The sequence below is a fragment of the Pseudorasbora parva genome, chromosome 1, assembly GCF_024679245.1.
Source record: "Pseudorasbora parva isolate DD20220531a chromosome 1, ASM2467924v1, whole genome shotgun sequence".
NCBI classification, from domain to species: Eukaryota; Metazoa; Chordata; class Actinopteri; order Cypriniformes; family Gobionidae; genus Pseudorasbora; species Pseudorasbora parva.
Genome location: NC_090172.1, coordinates 58,169,310 through 58,190,696, shown reverse-complemented (window position 1 = coordinate 58,190,696; position 21,387 = coordinate 58,169,310). Strand labels below are relative to the sequence as shown.

Below are 21,387 nucleotides of genomic sequence, written 5' to 3'. Positions count from 1 at the left end.
AAATATACTAGCACAGACGCAAGCCAATTGCAACACCAGAAAAGTAATATGATTTGCTGTAGTCACTGTGATGGTTGTATCGGCACCAAGCTTTCTGCCCTCTGTCAAGTGCTGACGCCAAGCGGCAACCTCCCCCAGTTTCTGTTGAAGCCAATACGGAAGTGACTTAAACTGCAATTCATTGACAGGCCAATCGGAACAGGCTCCAGAAGGGAGCAGAATCTCATTAAGCCCCATGTTAAAATGCCCAACTTCACAGCAGAAAAAAGGGCTCATTTTGCCCTTCAAGAAAACTGTAAGGGGGGGTGAATTTTTTATAACTCATTCGTTTACATTATATAAAGCTTTAAAGTTTTGCATAATTAAGGGCGTGGCTACTTTGAGTGACAGGTGGACAGTCGTTTGTCTGCTGTCTGTTAAGGCATCTTTACACAGCAAATGCGGCAAACCGATTCTGAAGCGGCATAAAATCCCAAAAATGTGCATTTACACAGACCTTTTAATCCTTCTCTGAAGCGGCATAAATGCATTTACACAGGAATTAAAATCGCGGGTAACAATGCGTTGAACATTATTTAAAACTACAGTTTTAACAAAGTGTTATAAATTAATTCAAAACAAATAATAGACCTAAAATAAAAATATATCTTTTTTAAAAAAAAATAACAAAAAAATCGTTTTTTTCTGCCTTCTATAAAGCGCTTTTGATGTTTGGCATAATTCTGTAGGTCTACACTGTAATTCTCCAATTCTTCTATTGTAGGCTACGGTATAGTTATTTTATATTTCTTAATAAAATTGTACCTGATTGACAATGCTATAACGAAAGTATAGCCTACATTATAACGGGTATCCGTGGGGGATACACCCACTCTTTTCTCGGTGACAGGTTTCAACACCCGCTCTTTTTCTGCAGTTTTTCCGCAGTTTTGCACAAACACCATAGCCTACTGCAGTCGCTCCTCCATTTCTCTGGCCGCTCTGTGTCTGCGCTCGCTGCTGTTTCGGTGCATAGGACGGACCTTTCCGCGGTCGTTCTCCGTGGTTCTGACCAAAGAAGAGCGATCTGGAATCTCCATTATAGCACCAGGCTGCATACCCCATCTCTCTGTGCCCATAGACTGTAAAAGTGGTCAGGATTGTAATATTTCCCCAAAACGAAGTTTAGTTCTCAGCTCGTATAACATGAACCCGAATATTTGACAATTCTGTCTAATTGTGAAAAGAAAAACGTTACACACGTCAACCCATTACCGACGATTTTTGTTCGCGTCTTTATTAAATAGGCCTATAGCCTACAAACAGTTAGGCTATTTAATTAAAACATTATGTTATAGGCTAATATTTAAACATAGCCTAACTATGACATTATAGTTTTCTTTAACCCTTTGTCCAACGAAATTAAGCGCCGCCGCATTTTGTTCCTTTATGACAGCGGGAACAACTCACTCTATTTTTTTGCCATATGATACAGAGATGGGGTATGCAGGTGATATACATAATTATAAACTATAATTTTTCTACTTTTATGTCACAATAACAACAAAGATTCTGGGAATATTGTTTATGCACTTCAAAATTTCCAAACGCTGTCTTAATTCATTTTTTTATTATTAGGCTAATAAAAATTGTTTAAAAGCATTTCTAAATTCAGTTAATATTTCCAAAAAAACGAATTTTCGAGCCAAAATAACGAAATGGTAAAAACTACCACCATGCAAATTAAATTTAGCCCTTCTCTGGCAGTTAGGCTACAACCCGATGGGTAACTAACGGTAATAAGCTAAATGTTCTAAATAAATATGCACATAGCCTAATAATAATGATAATTAAAAATTAAATAAACTCAAATATTCTACAATGTTGCTCATAGACAAATTAGCCTACAACCATAATGATTGAGCTATAGCCTATTTCAAGTTGTTAGGCTGCAGCACTATGCCTAAGGGAAAAATCCAAACTTCAGTCTATTTTAACGACATGTAGGACAGCAGATAGAATATATCAGAAAATATCAAATCTAATATACAATATCTCTCCAAGAGACTATAATAGCCTACTGGTTTGCACAGTGACGCCGACTGGGGACAGCATTTACCGTTTCTGAGGGGAAATGTTGCAGTGCGTTGATCTGCCAGTCTCTTCAAAGGAAGATTACAAACGGCGAACACTACAGTGGTTAGCTTGACGATGTGAGTACAGAAAGCATTTACTTTAATTCCTAGATAGTTTGTCTTCTTGCTGCTTCTTGATTCTCGCGACTAGTGAGCTGGCTGACAGGTGGTTGTCATGACAATGATGTAGTTTAAGGCGGCACAAGTTCGCGTTCATTTACACTGAATCAAAACCGCTTCTATGTCGCCTTTGATACTAGGGGCCGAGGTGGGTCAGACCCGGCATATTTTAAGTCTGCTTTAATGCGGCATCGCGTCTTTACACAGAATTTTGAGCAGACACAGACCCGCGTTAGACCCGCCTTAACTCGGCTGTGTAAAGATGCCTTTAGTCATCGTGCCACCTAAGCTCCGCCCACGTCCCGCCTCTTTGCCCATTTTCTGTTATCCGGGCGTGCTCGTCTCTACTTTACGGTTCAAAACTGCACTTCAGAATCCTATGGGTGACGTCACAGACACTACGTCCATATTTTTTACAGTCTATGGTTGATGCCGACGTCCGTGTGAATGCAGCATTAGAGATTAGGAGGAAACTGCGGCTTTATGAGCTCAACGGATCTAGCCGAGCTGTGATATAAACTAAACGCTATTGGCCATTTTAAAAAGGGGGAGGAGTTGCCTGATATGTCCCGCCCTGTCTTCTTGTCTCAGCGGGAATTGCGTCAATGAATAATGCTGCACGTTTCAGCGCACTTCAGTGGACATTTAAGGTAAAGATCAAGATTAGTCAAGTTGAACTGCAAATTGATCAGTGAGCAGATAACACGAGCAGGCAGAATCAAGTGATGTTTAGATACTCAGAGGCGGTGGAAAAGGAGGATCAGGCCTGGGGACAGACTCTCAGAACACGGCAAAAACACGGCGCAATACTAAACAGCCTGCTGGGACATGACAGTACATAGACTATGCCAATTACTCCTCTAATCCACATCACACTCTCAGATAGTCGTCTACAAAGCACACGCCGGCGAATACACAGGCGCACTCACAATCCCTCTGTGTGCCTGTCACACACACACACACACACACACACATACCCTAGTTTGCACTCATATGTTGTGATGGCTAATTAGACATACATGCTGTACATATGCTTTTTGAATCTAAAGCTGTCAGAGGCCTCACGCATCACATCTAGTGCATTCACCCCCGACGTGCACATACTGCCAGCATGCTGACTCGAAATACGCCCCTCCTTCACACACACGTGCACTCGCGGTAATGATGACTAATGTGTGCTGGTCATGGCTGCTTGCTTTATGTGGAGGATAGGTGTAACTGGATATGTCTTAACCATCTCTGTGGGAGCTGCTGCCTTAAGGACACTCGCAGAACATCACAGTCATCGGAGCCTGTAATTAGTTGCCCTTTCATACTGGTCTACAATCACCCCCTCCCTGTTTTCAAATCAAAACCTACGCCAGTATAAGAGCCACTGTTAAACCGATCAGGTTATCACAGTCAGGCGAGCCTATAATGAGCCGGTTTCACAGATAAAGCGGCCCAGGTGATCCATCTACCGCGGCTGCTTCACACCTAAACGAGTCCCCAGGGAAACCTCACAGATCCCTGGACGCCCTGTGGGAGATTTGCATCTTCCAGGGGTCTCACCTTTCACCAGTGCGACACCTTTGCCACTCCTTTGACCTCCTAGAGGCACCTTTACACCCTTAATTTTCATTCCATCCCTATCGTTGAGGCAATGCGTGGCCCTCCGTTGATGTATCAAATGCCATCGCAGGATCTTATTTCCACTTAGCAGGTCATCCACATACACAGATTTACTACATTAGCCTCAGAGTAGGTTTGTGGGTTAAATGTTTGGCCTCGGGGCATGACTACACTGGATTAGAACATCTAAAAGGCAATGTATAGCTTGTTTATGATGATTTATTTATGAAATGATATAAACTAATATTCTGAGGCATGATACAGAAATGAAAATGTTCACTGAATGAGTGACCTGAACATCACAGACAATTAAAACAAGGGATGCACCAATAAGATGATTTTGTCAAATACAATAAGACAATAATTATTTCTATGTTATACCCAATAATGTCTACTGTAATATTTTATCTAAAAGTAAGAATTAAAATAATAATAATAATTTCAAAGGGACAATTTAAGTGGCATTTATAAATACAACATATTGTTTCCCAACTTAAATTGGCTGTACTTAATGTTGGATGTATAAACCTGGAGAACATTTTCAATTAAAAATGATTTGTATAAGCAACTTTCACAATAAATGTATCCAAGCAGTTTACGTACTTGCCTTACAAACCCAGTAAGCGAGATAAAGGTGGCTATACTAGTAAGAAACACACTAGAAAGATGTAAAGCAAATGTAAACAATTCTGGAAAGTATGTATACACTCTAAAAAATGCTGGGTTAAAAACAACCCAAGTTGGGTTGAAAATGCACCGACCCAACAATTGGGTTGTTTTAACCCAATGGTTGAGTTGTTCTTACCCAGCAATTGGGTTGTCTTAAGCAACATTTAACCCAACCACTGGGTTAAAACAACTCAACCATTAGGTTAAAACAACTCAATTGTTGGGTCGGTGCATTTTCAACCCAACTTGGGTTGTTTTTAACCCAGCATTTTTTAGAGTGTACAACAATAAAGAAGATAAATATTTAGAAATTAAACAGTTAGAGTAGACTTTATCCATTTTTACTGGTACTTTGTCTTTTTATTTCCTGAAATGTTCTGGGGACCCCATAGAACCTTTTGGAGGACCCCTGGGGGTCCCAGGACCCCAGTTTGAAAACCCCTGATCTACAGTAAGAAAAAACAATGTTCATTGAGATTTGCATTAAAGGCACAATATGTAATTTTCACCACTAGAGGTCGCTTTTTCAAAACAAAGATGCCTTGATTTTTTTTTGCGGATAAATGAGTTGTTGTCTTCATCTCTACAGCCGGTGGAAAAGAATCCGACTGGTGAATGGTGTTTGTGGTCACGGTTTCATTCGCAGATCCTATGTCGGATATGACTGACCAAAATTGAGTAGCCTACATCTTCACTGTCAGAAAAAAGGTACATTGCTGTCACTGGGGCGGTAGCCTAAGGTACAAAACCAAAAAGGTACTAATATGTACCTTTAAGGTACTACTATGTTCCTTTAATTAGGGTACTACTATGCACTCTTAAAGTGTACCTTTTAAGGTATTAATATGCACCATTTAGGGGTTAGTAAAGTACAAAGATGTACCTTTTCACTTCTGTACCTTAGGGTACCGCCCCAGTGACAGAACTGTACCTTTTTTTCTGAGAGTGTTGGATAAGATTCCTAAAACTTCCTCACCTACACACATTACATTACATAAATGCGGATATGTTCTGCATGTCTAAACTATATAGAAAGAATAAACCAGTCTTTAAAACTACTTGATTTCAGATTAACAATTTAAAATACAATCTGAATGCACAATAAACTATAGAAAGATTTTTTTTTAATAAAACTATAGCAGGTTTTAATCAAATGTTATTTAATGACAGTAGTCATAAGCCTATTTCCAGTAAGTGCCCCAGGCTTGCATAGTCTCGCCAATTTACTCATCAGACTCCTCCGCAAACTTTGACAGCTGCTTGAACCGATGTCATGACAAATCGGGTCCTCCCTCGAAATCAGGGCTGCGTTCAGCCCCAACAAAACTTTGCGTAACATTATTATTATTTTTTTTACTGAAACGGTGCTGCGTTGAACACCCTGCTCTGATGACGCAGGGCTATAGCAGCTGAGAAGGCCATTCTTTGTGTTCATTTTGAATAATTTTCGGAGCCTAATAAAATCGATATAAATATGTGTTTAATACTGCAAAATAAGCTGGATGCAAGCATTGCCCTTGCCGTCCAGAATAAAAGAGAACATCCCCATCCCATTTAATTAACTTTATCTCCTGGTAATCATTTCTAAATTAAATCATTTTATTACTAGTTCTTACTTTTTTAATACCTTGTATTTTCTTTCTCATTTTTATTTAAAGCACTTAATTACCATTATGAAATTTGGTCTGTAAATAAACACTGCAAGGAAGCTAAAAATATAAACGACATCATCATGTTAATATGCTATAGTTTTACTATAAAACTCATGTCTTCTAATATCTTCAATTGTTGCAAACTGAGCTGCAGCGGACCGATGCAAACAACTTTACTTGGACCCATTGTGCGAGCTGCCTCTTTAATACCGCGCGGGTTATATACATGTTTATGCTGATTGGGCTGACATGTTTAACACACTTACCAAACGAGAGAAAACGAATCTCAGACCTATTGCACACCGTTTCCAGGAAACAGGACGTTCAACCGGAAACTGTAGCAAAACGTTGCGCACCGGCTTGAGTTTTGAACAGGCCCCAGGTCTCCTTTAGGACTCCAAGCGATCCATTGGTTCTAATTGCTTTTACTCTCTTTAGCACCTAATTACAATTCCTACAAAATCATGTTATGATAAATGCAGTTTCAACTACGTTATAATGACCATTTATGTCTGTATTAGTCTTATATACTAGCATAGCATACAGATAAGCGATTAGCCTGATTCATTGCTCATTCGATTATATTGGGTCTCCTTCTAGGTACATTCTTTAGCCCCTGATTACAGTTCCTACAAAATCATGTTATTAATAAAGTTCGATTGAGTTAAATGATTAATGAACCGGCTTGACGGTTACTTTCAATTGAGCGGCTCATAAAAATGATGCGATAAGAGCCAAACATCACAAGCGTCTGCTTCTTCTGGTCAAGCGTATGTGGGGTAATGCAGCACTATCAGATATTATCGATATTAGGCATGGTAAAAAACATGGTACTGGAGGTTAATCAAGGAAACAAGATTCAAACAATAAGACTGTGTTGAGATATGTAACAATGAGTCTTTTTTTTGTCAATGAATGTCTCCAAACTAGGGGTGTAACGATTCATTTTAACAACCATTTGATTCGTATCACGATTTGAGGTTGATACGATTCAAGGACGATATTGGTTCATTTAGAATGATACCATCCAAAACAATTCATGAACTTGAAATCGATTCAGTAACTTTTAAGCCAAAAAATGTAATCAGTGTAACTGAAATATAGGCTACGTGCAGGTGAAGTTTCCTAGATTCCTGTTTTTTCTTTTAAGGGAATCAGATATCAATTCATTATGGAAGTAAGCAATTAATGGCAAACGTGGTCACATTTTATTTGAATAAAGTGCAACCAACAGTTTAGGTTGAATTAACAGGAAGTTAACCTTTTCTGCTCTCATTTTCAATAAAAGTACAGCAAACCAACATACTACTACTAGCCTACTTCTGCTTGTTTTTCAACATAAAAATATTGCAATATTAATATCAAAAATAAAGTGCAACTAACATCTCTTCAGTTTTAATTAACAGTAGGTTTACCTGCTACTTTTGCCGCTGTTTTTCAACATAAAAACAATACAAATATAATATTAATATCCAAAATAAAGTGCAACCAACATTTCTTCAGGTTGAATGAGCAGTGGCTGAACCTGCTACTACTACAAACAGCGAGCGACTTATTAAGAACATCTCCGTCTTTTCTAAATTGTTTCCACACACTGGACCGCAATGTTGGCTTGATATTTCCTCACTCGTTGGCTTCTCCTCTGCCATCCGCCATGCTAGGTTTTGTTTTTTTTGCACTGCTGCTGGCGCGTGCGGCTGACGTCACATATAGGCAGACTCTATGGCCCTGTCCCAAATGGCACCCTAAACCCTCTCGGTCTTCCTCTGAGTCCGCACTTTCACGACGTAACGCCACTTTGACTGCCACCAGTGCGGACTCAGCTGAAGTGCGCATCAAGGACACATAACGGCCGCAAAGGGGGCGCTCGTGAGCCTTATGGACTTAACGGACGTGCGCACGCAACGGCCATTGTAAGTCCACAAGACTGAAAGTGCACATGAAATGTGCCATTTGGGACAGGGCCTATGATGTCTATGGGCAGACTGAGTAACGTTTAACACCTTTATCATTAAAAAGACTGAGAAAAAACATCCATAAAAAGTCTGATGTGCTTAAATCAAATGTGTTATTTCCCATTATCAATACAATTGATCGATTACCTTTTAAAACAATATTAGATCGATATATGTCGTCCGGAAAGGCCCACTTACCGAGCACAGATCGATGTAGTTGGATCATAGGAATATAAATCGATACATCAATGTAGTAGATGAATCGTTACACCCCTACTCCAAACAGTTGCTCTAATAAAACACATATTATATTATCGAGTCTTTGACATTTTCATGGTTTCTACAAAATAAAACGGAAATCGAGGGTAACGTGAGTATGATGTCATTGATACGCAACACACAGACACGGTCCGTGTCCTGGTTAAAACCGGTTATTTCTCTGGATTCAAACATTCTTGGAAACATTTGGATATAAGTATACAAGTCAAATCAATATATAACATTGCTCTAGTGGTTTATGGATTTTAATCAAAACATCTTACACCCTTAAATTTAAAGGTGCACTATGCATCTTTCTGTCCACTGGAGGGCGCCTATTCTAAACAAAGCAAGGGGGTAATCTAGCGCTCGGAAAGCGTTCCACCCATAGGGGCGGCCATTGCTAACCAATCCATCACCTGCTGTTAGCATCCCATTGACTCCCATTCATTTTTGAGTCACTTTGACAGTGAATAACTTTACATCTGAGGCGTTTAAAGACTCCATTTGTCCATTGTTTATTTCTAAAGAAACACGACAATGCATAAAAGGCTCCATTACCTTGTATCTTACACTATCGCCCCGCAGAAGCTGTTTTTGTAAAAATAGGCTAACGATTGCGTCATAACCAACGCGACTCTGTCGCACAGTTGAGAAATTACCGTATAGACCTGAGGAGACGCTCGCAGGCAATCTTTTACTGTCTATGAGACAGTCGGGGGGACGTGGAGACATGAAGTCTGATAAAGTCAAGGGAGAAGAATGGGGAGAAGCCCATAGTGAGCCAGAAGCAACGGGAGAAAATATTTAAACAACGTGATTCAGATTTCACTTTCCACATCTACTAGAAGACCTACAGACGTCAGACAGGAGGCTCACGTCACATCTACGTCGTCAAGCTCAGTCTGAGCCGGCGCAGTTCACTCAGCCATCAGGAAGTGAGTGCCCCTAGGTTGACTTCATTTTTTAACCGTTGACGTCAATGGGATCGCTCGGTCCATTTCTTTTACTGTCTATGAAACAAAGGTGTAGTTTGATGACGCCAAGTTTGAGCGCAGTATCTTGGGAAATGTGGTCTTCACCTCACAGCCGGTGGAAAATAGGACTCGGGCAGAAATCATGTTGATGGATGCGGTTATTAACGTTACTGTAGTGTAAAGCAGAGCAGGAGCGAGTGTTGAGAGCTGAGCACGGCCGCTGGAGCGATTGATATATAAGCACACGGCTCGTGAGTACCGGGACTTTTATTATGACGGGACGGGACACAGTCGCCAGGCACGCGCACTTCCGCGTTTCCGGTCATGATTATAAGGTAAAGCAGCTCTGTTTATCATATTAGATACATTTAAAGGGTTACTTCAGCGATTAGCATATGGCTTTGTATCAGTAGAAACCCTGGAGTATATTCAAATGATCGTGCTCCCCCCCCCTTATATCCCCCTGAGACGAGAGATTTATGCATTTTATTTCTGGAAAAATTCCTGCTTTGACGCATATTGACGATATTTGCATCATAGGAGGAATGCTTGGCCAAAGGCTAAAGACTACAGCCAGCAGAGGGAGCCATTTCCACATGTTTTGAACCCGCACATGGGGGATGGAGATTACACTAACAGCACAGCTCGCAGCTACAGGCACTCATTTAAACGCCGCTATGGTGAGCAATGTAAGTCTTTTAACTTCTCAAATTAATTTCTATGAAAGTTAAGCTTGCAAAGGCATGAACTGAAACGCGCCAGACTGAACTCGTGTTGTGAATGTATGCCGCGAGTGTAGTCGCGATTACCTCAGCTCTCATCATGAGAGCTCATCAGCTCATTTATCTGACTCCTGCAGTTAGTGCTCAGTGCTGTGATACTCGCGCGGCGACTCACTCATTATATTGAACACACACGTTCAGTTTTTAATTGTAGCGTCTTCTCCAACTCAGTCACAGTAATCAAATTGGTGGCTTTGGGAATGGCCTTACAGGGCAGCGAAGCATTCTGGAAATTGAAGTCTTTCATCCCCATGAGACAAAAATACATTTTCTGTCTTTTCTCAGTCTAGAAGGCACCAAATTCAAAAATAATTTCACATATCTACTACATTGATGACCCAGTTTAAATACAGATTCCTCTTCCCAGCGCTGAAGTACTCCTTTAAGTGTGTTTAAAATGATGTAATGACGTTCCTCTGTGCGTTCGCTCGGCGCTGCTGTGACATGTTCACACTGCTAAGAGAAAAGCGCTTCTGCAGAATAAAGCCTAGGGTAACGACGCGATTGACAGGCGACTCGCTCAAACGCTATGCTGACACGTCCCGGTCCTTAGTTAAAATAGCAACTTTCTCACAATTTACAAATACTTGAAAACATTTGGGATATTGTAAGCACTCAACTGAACAAAATATATAACACTGGCCTAGTGGTTTTTGGATTTTTACTGCAAAAATACTACATAGTGCACCTTTAACAGTGTTATTGAATTAGTAGGGTTTTGCAAGTTACATTTTTGATGGCAGAGGTAATCTAAATGTAAGACGGGGAAATAGCATGCACAAATATAAAATACTGGCTAATATTTTCTTATATTATTTAAAAGAAAATACTCGGCAAATAATTTCGGCAGATGATTGATATGGCACCCATAAAAAACACTCAGAATACCTTAGCAACTGCATATCAATGACCTGGTAACCAATCATCCTAGCATTGCGCCAGTGAGTTTTCCACAGGCAAGCACTGCTCACATTTTTTACAGAATGTGTTAAAATCTGGTTTACTCTGCTATTTACCTTATTATATGCCTCCCCAAAGGGCATGAGTTTGCTTTGAATATGTTGGACGTCTTTATAGTGCCAGAGACAATATACAGAAATAACTGACATTTACCATTCAGCTTAATTGATTTTCCTCATGGATGCTGTCTTGTAAAACACACAGAGACCAAAATTCACAGTTCATCTTCTCTTCCAGCATCTTCTGGACACCTTTAAGGCAGAGCATTGGTGTCCATCCAGTCTCATAACCCGTCAAGCGCTCTGCCAGCGACAGGAGACGAGAGGCAGGGCGAATGACATTTACTGTACAATAGGCCTCTGATTTACTTTCCGTACGAGCCTGTAGACAGCAAAGCTCTCACGCACACACACACACACACACACACACACACACACACACACACACACACACACACACACACACACACACACACACACCTTTACTGCAGGATCTTTTATATGTTGGAGCCATTTCAGGACAAACAGTGGGGTTCGCTCCGTCAGTTCATCATCATCCCTGACCCGTGGGCCGTTTCACGCTCAGTCTCCCATATATGCTGGCTCCAGAGCAGTCGCTCTCATCCGCATTCAAGTCCCCTACGAAATAAGAGATTCGAGAACGCCGCTCTGAGATCAGCGTTAAAAGAGAAGATCAGTCAACACCCCGGCGTGCTCGCTTAGATCCGAGAGCGTTGAGTGACGGACCTGTGGCGCGTTTCCCAATGCTTTTAATCCATGATGACTCCACGGGTCTGACCCGCAGCGGCAAGTAGGCCTGAAAAGAACACAAACACATACATTTCCTCTGTCTCTCCCTTTCTTTCTCACTCTCTCGTTCACACAAATAACACACCCAAGGGTGTATAGTCTACAGGAGCGGAGGTCTGGATGGCTAAAAGAGCAAAAACACACACAGACACAGTTGGGGGGGGGAAACATGTTCACAATTGTCAGAAATCACAGCGCCATCTGTTCTCCGTCTCAGATGTTTCCAGGCAGAGGCTCGAGGATTTTCCTGCGAGACGGAGCAAACCGGGCGGCCGACCCTCAGGGCGATCCCGAGTCAAGAACAAGGGTGTCGGGTGAAGGGAGCAGATGACAGAGGTGCCGTTTTTCTGGAACGCCGTCTGGTTAAAGCACACATAGGCAGAGAAATATACACAGCCCATGCCTGACATTTATTATTTTTAAACTGAAATGGTAAAACGTTTAGACAAAATAGGCATAAAAAGGTGCATATATTTTGTTATCATATTTGATGCACAAATTTTCAACCTGCACTCTTAGAAGAAAAGGTTCTATGTAAGTTCTATCGGCGCTACGTATTTGGAACCCCTAAAATGTTCTATATAGAACCCTTTTTAAGTGCCAAAAGGGTTCTTTCTTTCCATTATAGAATCTTAGTAGATGTTCATCTCTAAAGAACCTTTTATGCTAAAAAGGTTTTAAAAAATTAGCATTGGAGTCAACTCCAAAGAGCCTTTTATGCTAAAAAGGTTCTATAATGACAAGAACGAACCCTTTTGGCACTTAAAAAGGGTTCTATATAGAACCTTTTAGGGGTTCCATAGCGCCGATAGAACCTTTTAAGGTAGAACCTTTTCTTCTAAGAGTTTTCAGAGTGAAAAGTGTGTTTTTTCCATAATGTTATACAAGTCAAAAAAATCTAAATCTTTATCTTTTTATCTCCCAATTGCAGAGTTGTGAAGGTTACTTTGGGAATGTGTTACAGATTAAAAGTTAGCCTATTTAAAATCTAAAAAGTACTGTAACTATTACATTATTAAAGTAATGTAACTGATTACTTTTGTAAATTTCTAACAAACTGTTAATCATTTTCCAACATTTAAAGCACCTTACAGTCGTACACTGATTACTGTCAGATCCTTCAAAATCCCTCATCACTTGAATGAATAAATTAAGATTATATTAATTTAATTTCAAAGTACAGCCACCACAAAATCTGACTTTTTTAGATCATTCTGAGGTTAAATAGAGATTTAAAATCATAACAAGTAGTTTAATAGCTGATGAGACTGTTTTTGAAAGGACACACTGTCATCTAACAATGCCTTGGAAAAAACTATCAATCTTACAAAATAAAGCATTCATAAACCCAAATAAGAAATAAAGCAGTTATCGACTAAGCATGTGTCCTATTCTCTGTCCTATACTCCTGAAACGTTGGTGTCATATTTTAGAGCAGTCAATGCAATTTGGGAAAGAAATTAATTAAATCTCTCTCTCTCTCTCTCTCTCTCTCTCTCTCTCTCTCTCTCTCTCTCTCATAATGCTGTTACATGTAAAGTTACTCCCACTTTTTCCCCCTCTCAATTCTGAGATTATAACTAACAATTCTGACTTAATTTCTCAAAATTGTGTGTTTATATGTCGCAATTTTGACTATTTCCTGCAATCGTGAGGTAAGTTCTCACAATTCTGACTTGATAACTCGCAATTGTGTGTTTATATCTCGTAAATGTCACTATTTCTCGTAATTGTGACTATTTCTCATAATTTTGTGTTTATTTCTCGTAATTGTGACTATTTCTCGTAATTGTGTGTTTATATCTCGTAATTGTGTGTTTATATCTCGTAATTGTGACTATTTCTCATAATTGTGTGTTTATATCTCGTAATTGTGTGTTTATATCTCGTAATTGTGTGTTTATATCTCGTAATTGTGTGTTTATATCTCGTAATTGTGACTATTTCTCGTAATTGTGTTTATATCTCGTAATTGTGACTATTTCTCATAATTGTGTGTTTATATCTCGTAATTGTGTGTTTATATCTCGTAATTGTGTGTTTATATCTCGTAATTGTGACTATTTCTCGTAATTGTGTTTATATCTCGTAATTGTGACTATTTCTCGTAATTGTGTGTTTATATCTCGCAATTGTGACTATTTCCTGCAATCGTGAGGTAAGTTCTCACAATTCTGACTTGATAACTCGCAATTGTGTGTTTATATCTCGTAAATGTCACTATTTCTCGTAATTGTGACTATTTCTCATAATTTTGTGTTTATTTCTCGTAATTGTGTGTTTATATCTCGTAATTGTGTGTTTATATCTCTTAATTGTGACTATTTCTCGTAATTGTGTGTTTATTTCTCGTAATTGTGTGTTTATATCTCGTAATTGTGTGTTTATATCTCGTAATTGTGACTATTTCTCATAATTGTGTGTTTATATCACGTAATTGTGACTATTTCTCATAATTGTGTGTTTATATCTCTTAATTGTGACTATTTCTCGTAATTGTGTGTTTATTTCTCGTAATTGTGACTATTTCTCATAATTGTGTGTTTATATCTCTTAATTGTGACTATTTCTCGTAATTGTGTGTTTATTTCTCGTAATTGTGACTATTTCTCATAATTGTGTGTTTATATCACGTAATTGTGACTATTTCTCGTAATTGTGTGTTTATATCTCGTAATTGTGACTATTTCTCATAATTGTGTGTTTATATCTCGTAATTGTGACTATTTCTCATAATTGTGTGTTTATATCTCGTAATTGTGACTATTTCTCGTAATTGTGTGTTTATATCACGTAATTGTGACTATTTCTCATAATTGTGTGTTTATATCACGTAATTGTGACTATTTCTCATAATTGTGTGTTTATATCTCGTAATTGTGACTATTTCTCATAATTGTGTGTTTATATCTCGTAATTGTGTGTTTATATCTCGTAATTGTGTGTTTATATCTCGTAATTGTGTGTTTATATCTCGTAATTGTGACTATTTCTCGTAATTGTGTTTATATCTCGTAATTGTGACTATTTCTCATAATTGTGTGTTTATATCTCGTAATTGTGTGTTTATATCTCGTAATTGTGTGTTTATATCTCGTAATTGTGACTATTTCTCGTTATTGTGTTTATATCTCGTAATTGTGACTATTTCTCGTAATTGTGTGTTTATATCTCGCAATTGTGACTATTTCCTGCAATCGTGAGGTAAGTTCTCACAATTCTGACTTGATAACTCGCAATTGTGTGTTTATATCTCGCAAATGTCACTATTTCTCGTAATTGTGACTATTTCTCATAATTTTGTGTTTATTTCTCGTAATTGTGTGTTTATATCTCGTAATTGTGTGTTTATATCTCTTAATTGTGACTATTTCTCGTAATTGTGTGTTTATTTCTCGTAATTGTGTGTTTATATCTCGTAATTGTGTGTTTATATCTCGTAATTGTGACTATTTCTCATAATTGTGTGTTTATATCACGTAATTGTGACTATTTCTCATAATTGTGTGTTTATATCTCTTAATTGTGACTATTTCTCGTAATTGTGTGTTTATTTCTCGTAATTGTGACTATTTCTCATAATTGTGTGTTTATATCTCGTAATTGTGACTATTTCTCATAATTGTGTGTTTATATCTCGTAATTGTGACTATTTCTCATAATTGTGTGTTTATATCTCGTAATTGTGACTATTTCTCATAATTGTGTGTTTATATCTCGTAATTGTGACTATTTCTCATAATTGTGTGTTTATATCTCGTAATTGTGACTATTTCTCATAATTGTGTGTTTATATCTCGTAATTGTGACTATTTCTCGTAATTGTGTGTTTATATCACGTAATTGTGACTATTTCTCATAATTGTGTGTTTATATCACGTAATTGTGACTATTTCTCATAATTGTGTGTTTATATCTCGTAATTGTGACTATTTCTCGTAATTGTGTGTTTATATCACGTAATTGTGACTATTTCTCATAATTGTGTGTTTATATCACGTAATTGTGACTATTTCTCATAATTGTGTGTTTATATCTCGTAATTGTGACTATTTCTCGTAATTGTGTGTTTATATCTCGTAATTGTGACTTTACATCTCACAATTCTGACTTTATAACTCACAATATGGACTTCCTTTCTCACAATTGTGTGTTTATATCTTGTATTTGTGACTTTATTTCTCGTAATTTGGACTATTTCTCGCAATTCTGACTTTATAACTCAAAATTGCAAGTTTATATCTCGCAATTGTGACTTTTTTGTCTCACAATTATGACTTTATTTCTTGCAATTCTGAGAGACGTCAGAATTGTGAGATATAAACTTGCAATTGTGAGACAAATATCTTTTAAATCGTTTTATTCGGTGGCGAAAACAAGCTTCCGTACAATACAGAGAGACATTTCTGGAAATGACATGAATAATTCCACTTCCTGAAGAGTATGTATAATCCACGACAGTGTAGAAGACATGTAATAGAATATATTAAAACATTTCTGGAAAGCATTGATCATTTTAAATAATGTAGAGGCTTCAGAAACCCATGTACCTATCAGACATGCATGTGGGTTTCAGGGTTAAGGGCCATTGTGCAGCGACTTGAGCAACAAAAAGTGACATATAATCATTAATTCTTAATAAGAGATGGGAAAGGATCAACTTTATGCAAATGACTGGCGATGTGATGCAGCCAATGGGAGTGAAGACAGTAGGAAAATATAACCCCCCAAAAAGTTAATACATTGAAAAAGACTTTCTTAAACATTAGTCATGTAGATGTAGGTGTGCTGAATTAATACATTCCTGGACAAATTACATCAGCCCTATTAGCACTGACCTTTGACCTTTACTCAGACCAGCGCATAATGAGATATAGCAAAACACGCATTAGGTGCACACTTACGCATCTTGGCAGATGCAGTACGCCATCCATCAAGAGTTTCATTAATACTGCTCATTTCACAGAGAAGCGAGCGGCGGAGTCTCTGAGCAGTCTGAGCTAACTCAAACATGATCACATACACATGCTGGTTTAAAGCTCGCATGCTGGTTTAAACAGGCACACCTTCCCAGACAGATGGACAGCCACGCACACAGACTTTCTTCAGTTCTCACACTTTCTTGAACACACATGGTGATTTGCTCAAACAGATACACTCAGATACTGTTTTTTCTCTCTCTCTCTCTCTCTCTCTCTCTCTCTCTCTCTCTCTCTCTCTCTACTCTATCAACAGAAGCGAGGTTAACTGGAGCAGTTAATTGCTCAGAGTGAGTCAGCGATGAGTGGAGTGTTTGGAAGTGGCACACACTCCTGTGCTGACAGCTGTCTTTATATAAACTGAGCACTGCTCAACCCAGAGCGGCTTTCCGTCCCAAAAAATCCGACCGGCACGGTTCTGGAACACGTCTTAGATCAGCGGGGAACGGAACAGACGCCGGAGCGCAGCAAACCGCGCCTCCCACCGACTCCCCCTCGCTCTTTCTCTCCTTCCCCCCTGCATCCTTTCTTCACATTGTCCTGCTGTGTTTCCATCTCTCTTTCTCTCTTGGATTCTCTCTCTTTCTCCTCCTCCCTGCTCGGCTGCTGCCAGGAGCCCAGCTGGCACTGTCATGTCTGATAGCCTGGAACAGACTGGGCGTGCGGAGGGAGGGAGGGAGGGGGGGATTTGACGACGCTGAAACGGCTACAGCACAATGCATTATGCATTACAGGAGTGTGTGTGTGTGTGTGTGTGTGTGTGTGTGTGTGTGTGTGTGTGTGTGTGTGTGTGTGTGTTTCCGTGAGGCGATAGGAGCATGTTCGTTTTTTGCTCAAAGAGGTGAATAAGTACAACCAATATGGTCGTTGTGAAAAGAGCTGATTTTCTGCTCAAGAAACATTTCTTTTCATTATCAATGTTGAAAACTCTTGTGCTGCTTAATATATATATATATATATATATATATATATATATATATATATATATATATATATATATATATATATATATATATATATATATATATTTTTTTTTTTTTATATATATATATATTTTTTTTATATATATATTTTTTGTGGAAACCGTGACATCCTATTCAAAAATATAGAAGACATTAATACTTTTATTCAGCAAGGACACATTAAATTGATCAATAAAGTGGCATTAAAGATTTTTATGATTGTTACAAAATGTTTCTAGTTAAAATAAAAGCTGTTCATTGAACTTTGTTTTCATCAAAAAAATCCTGAAAATAATATATTTACACAAAAATATTAAACAGCAAAAACTTTGAGAATAACAAGGGCCATTATTAATAATTGAGCACCAATAATAATTGATAATAATTAATAAACGGGCATCCAGTATTGTTCTCCGGCCTTGACCCTTACGCACAGAGATTGTTCCAGATTCTCTGAATCTTTGGATGATATTATGCACCGACTGTAGATAATTATAACTTCAAACTCTTTGCAATTTTTCTCTGAGAAATTCCTTTCTGATATTGCTCCACTATTTTTCGCGCAGCACTGGGGGAATTAGTGATCCTCTGCCCATCTTGACTTCAGAGAGACACTACCTCTCTAAGAGGCTCTTTTTATACCCAATCATGTTGCCAATTGACCTGATAAGTTGCAAATTGGTCCTCCAGCTCTTCCTTATATGTACATTTAACTTTTCCAAGCTCTTATTGCTACCCGTCCCAACTTTTTGGGAGTTTGTAGCTCTCATGAAATCCAAAAGGAGCTAATATTTAGCATGACATTTCAAAATGTCTCACTTTTAACATTTGATATGTTATCGATATTCTAATGTGAATAAAATAAAAGTTTATGAGAATTGTAAATTATTGCATTGCTTTTTTATTCACAAATTGTACAGTGTCCCAACTTTTTTGGAATCAGGTTTGTATTAGAAAACAGTTGTTTTAAATGGTAATAATATCTTCACATTATTACTGTTTTTACAGAATTTTCTATCAAATAAATGCAGTCTTGGTGAGAAGAGACTTCTTTTAAAAAAACTTAATTATTCCAAACTTTTGACCATTAATGTATATACACACAAAATAACAAATAACGTACAAAATTAATAAAAGATTTAATACATAAATAATAGAAAAAAAAACACAATTTTAGAATATACTGTATGTGTTTGTATCTTAACCTGTGTGTGTGTGTGTGTGTGTGTGTGTGTGTGTGTGTGTGTGTGGTCCTGGTAAACCCAATGATATGATGACAAAATATCCATTTTTGGGACATTTTGTCATCATATCTTGTAGACCATTTTTTAGTCTCCATGAGGAAAACACCTTATAAATTAAAGTGATGTTTTTTGAAAATGTAAAAATGCAGAAAGTTTTATTTGATGGAAGGTTAAGGGTTAGGAGATAAAATATACAGTTTGTACAGTATAAAAATCATTACGTCTATGGAAAGTCCTCATAAAACATGGCAACAAAATGGGCACCATTCATATACCAGGCGCAAGTGTTTTTTGCTAGTTTCATAATTTTCGCAGTAATAATTATCATGACTAGCACCATGTTGTTTAAACAGCGCTCGCTGTGTAAAATGCACTCGCGTCCATCCGCTCGTCCATGGGTGTGCTGGATTAAAACGAGTTGTGTTCAGGTGTATTGTTGGTATGCTGCTATTTTGAGGAACTGAAAACAACTAACAAAAACCTGCTCTAAAGTCAATAGCTTAGTATTTTTTGTGTGTGTTATTTAAAGGGTGTGTTAGTTAAAAGTGCACTATGCAACTTTCCGTCCACTGGAGGGCGCCTATTCTAAACAAAGGTGTAGTTTGATGACGCCAAGTGTGAGCGCAGTATCTTGGGAGATGTGGTCTTCACCTCACAGCCGGTGGAAAATAGGACTCGGGCAAAAAAAACGTTCATGCATGCGGTTATTAACGTTACTGTAGTGTGAAGCAGAGCAGGACCGAGTGTTGTGGAGCTGAGCACGGCCGCTGGAACGATTGTTAAACAAACACCGCCTCGCGAGCAGCGGGACTTTTATTATGACGGGACGGGACACATTAGCCGGGCGCCCGCACTGATCCGCTCTTCCGGATATGATTATGAGGTAATGCAGCTCTGTTTATTATATTAGATACATTTAAGTGTGTTTAAAATGATGTTATGATGTTACTCCATGCGTTCACTTGTACACACTGCTAAGAGTATAGCGCTCCTGCCAAATAAAACCCGAAACCGAGGGTAGCGCAGATATGACGCGATTGACAGGCGACTCCCTCAGACGCTATGCTGAAACGTCACGGTCCTTAGTTAAAATAGCAATTTTCTCACAATTTACAAATAGTTGGAAACATCTGGGCTATTGTAAGTACTCAACTGAACAAAATATATAACACTGGCCTAGTGGTTTTGGGATATTTTACGGCAAAAATACTACATAGTGCACCTTTAATATGTGCCTATAGGAGGGTACACAACACGTGTACACCCTGATTATTACACACACAGGAATGCGTAGTAGTACACACACATTTTAAAATGTTCCTCTCTGGAGAAGCGCTTAAATTCCACCATGTAAACAGTGAATCGGCTATGGTGCAAGCACAACTGGCTTTTAAAGGGAATGGGAGATGAGACTCTGATTGGTTTATTGCAGTTACGCCCAAATTAAGAGACTAGGTGCAACCCATTTAGATCATGCGCCGGGCACACCGACAGTTTTTTCCGTGGTAAAACTAGCAAAAGTGTATTCGGACATGCCCTAAGTGCACCTGTGCCATGAGCTTCAGACCATGCACTCAGATCCTTAAAATAGAGCCCAATGTGTATGTGTGTGTTTGTGAATAAGTACAACCAACATGGTCACTGTGAAAAGCGAGGGTGAAAAAGTGAAAGATGCATAATGTGCCATTTAGCCCAGCGGTGTTTTGCAAGCGGCACAAAGAAAATGCTCTTAATTTTCAGCATAATGGAGCTCGCATACACAATATTCGCACACGTACACACCTCTGGAGGCCGCGTGTGTGCTCTGTAGGCAGGTTGGCGAGGAATTGTGCTGTTTTAGTCTGTAGTGAGGTGACTGATGGCTCATGCCCGCAGGCACAGAGAGACAGTCATTTCTGGGCTTCGCACATTTCAGCCATCACTCAGGGATTAAAATGGAGAGATGAGAGAAAAAGTGCTCGATGCTTTCACCCCTTCACACGGCCCTAAAAATACCAGGCCTGCGGCTTGGGAAAGGAGAAGCATACAAGAGACAAAAGAAAGGAGCAGAAGAAGAGATATGAGCCTTCGAGGGTCTGGACAAAATCAACAGGTGATGTCATTTATCCAAATAATGACTTCAGCTACCGTGGAGATGAGACTGTAAGTGCGTTTTGGGGGCATTAGGCAGAAACTCATAAAACAAGAGTGAGAAGAGAGAGAGAGAGAGAGAGAGAGCGAGGAAAACAAGGCTGCTTTTCCATCATGTCCCCTTCCAGCTGTGCTGAGTAATCAACCACGGCTAATGCTGTGGAG

The 21,387-nt window shown here is 38.7% G+C and overlaps 1 protein-coding gene across 2 annotated transcripts in view; it reads right to left on the bottom strand.

Moving 5' to 3' along the window:
- The window catches only part of serpinh2 (serine (or cysteine) peptidase inhibitor, clade H, member 2), a 204,126-nt gene that overhangs the window by 53,456 nt on the left and 129,283 nt on the right, over nucleotides 1–21,387 (bottom strand). The window contains exon 1 of one of the 2 annotated variants that reach the window (XM_067446584.1): nucleotides 8,320–8,359. The exons of the other annotated variant lie outside the window; for it this stretch is intronic. The gene's annotated coding sequence lies outside the window, so the exon portion shown is untranslated. Of the gene's footprint in view, nucleotides 1–8,319; nucleotides 8,360–21,387 lie in introns of those variants that run through there. 2 annotated transcript variants of the gene reach the window in all.